This window comes from Lissotriton vulgaris, unplaced genomic scaffold (genome assembly GCF_964263255.1).
Source record: "Lissotriton vulgaris unplaced genomic scaffold, aLisVul1.2 SCAFFOLD_743, whole genome shotgun sequence".
Classification (NCBI taxonomy): Eukaryota; Metazoa; Chordata; class Amphibia; order Caudata; family Salamandridae; genus Lissotriton; species Lissotriton vulgaris.
The window spans coordinates 780,356-782,253 of NW_028254099.1; positions in this window are offsets into that span (position 1 = coordinate 780,356).

Genomic DNA, 1,898 nt, shown 5'->3' on the forward strand with positions numbered 1-1,898 from the left:
GGGAAGGCACCGGGCCCGAGCGGCTACCCGTGCGAATTCTACAAAAAGTTCCACCTCCAGCTGCGGCCTCAGTACAGGCGTGCGCTGGAGGCGGCACGGGCCCAAGGGGAACTGCCGCCCGATTGGCGCCATGCTGAGATCGTAGTCTTCCTGAAACCGGGCAGGGCGCCGGACAGGCATGACTCGTACCGGCCCATTTCTCTTTTAAATATCGAGGCCAAAATTCTGGCTAAGGCCTTGGCGAACCAACTGCTGCCCCTTATTACAGACCTGGTCCATCCTGACCAGGCCGGATTCCTGCCCCGTAGGGCCACTCGCCATAATATTCGGCAGGCGCAGGCGGCGGTTGACGCCATGGGCGCTCGGGATGAGCAGGCGGCGCTCCTACTGGCGGATATGGACAGGGCCTTTGACTCTGTGAGTTGGGCATACCTGTTTACACTATTGGCCCGCCTTAACCTTGGCCTGGTGTTTCTGTCGTACTTGCGACTGCTTTACACCAACGTCACGGCCTCTGTCCGAGTGGCCGGGGCCACTTCCGGGCGTTTTCGAATCGGTCGGGGCACTCGGCAGGGTTGCCCATTGTCCCTGTACCTGTTCGCCCTTGCAATGGAGCCCCTGGCGTCCCGAGTGCGGGCTGATGCCCAGCTGCGTGGGTTTGTCTGGAATGACGACCTGGTGGATAGGATCGCACTCTATGCGGACGATGTCCTTTTCTTTCTCACCGACCTACAACGCTCGGGTCCCCGGGTTCTGGAGGTCATGCACGTCTTTGGCGAGATCTCCGGCCTTCGACTCAACCTTCATAAATCGACCCTGTGGGTGTTGGGCGGCGGAGTTGTGACTGACCCCTGGGCTGCGGGACTGCGGGTGGCGACAGATGGTCTGAAGTACCTTGGCATATTCCTATCGGAGTCGCGCGTCGTGGCTTGGGATCGTGGCGTCCTGCCAGTGTGGGAACGGGTCCAGGCCGATGTCAAGACTTGGTCCAGAATGCCACTTACCATCTTTGGAAGATCCGCCATCTTCAAAATGGTGGCGCTTCCGCGTCTCCTATATCAACTTCAGAATTTCCTGTAACCTATCGGCCCACGGTGGTTTCGCCAGGTTAACTCTGTGCTGGGTCGATTCCTATGGGCTGGCGGTGCGGCCAGGGTGGTGTTGAAAACGTGCTTCTTGTCTACTTATTGTGGTGGCCTGGCCACCTCTGACCTCCTCTCCTACTACCAGGCTTCCCAACTGCTTATTCTTAATGAATGGTGGTACAGTGATAGGGGGGACCCGGCGTATGCCTTGGAACGGTCGCTTATGGGTGACAATACACTCCACACCATTCTGTATTCAGCTCGCCTGCGTCGCGTACTGCCGTCGGTTACCAGAGTGGTCTTCGCTGTGTGGAGGCAGGCCCTACGTCGCATGGGCTGGTGGGGCAAGTTGACGGCCGAGACGCCGCTCTGGCACAATGGTCTGCTCCCGGAGCTGGCGGCCTTGGCCGGTTTTGAGGGCTGGGAAACAATAGGTATCACGTTACTGGGCCAGGTCATGTCCGGCACTACGCTTAAATCGTTCGAGGAACTCCGCACAGAGTTCCAAATGCCTCAGTCCCAGTTTTTCCGCTACTTGCAGCTGCGCCATGCCCTCACCCCGAGCATCGCCAATCTAGACTCCTTACCGGAGTTCAGCCCGGTCGAGGCAAAGGTGTTTATGGGAGATCTGGAGGACAGAAAGGTTTCCCGGATATACCAGACACTGGTCATTCATTGCTCCTCTACCCTACACTCTCTTCGGGCGGCATGGGAGGTGGACGTTGGCCCTCTTGATGAGGACGATTGGAGGAAGGTGCTAGAATCCCCATGTGGAACCGCCATTGCTGTCCGGCTCCGACTCATCCAATTTAA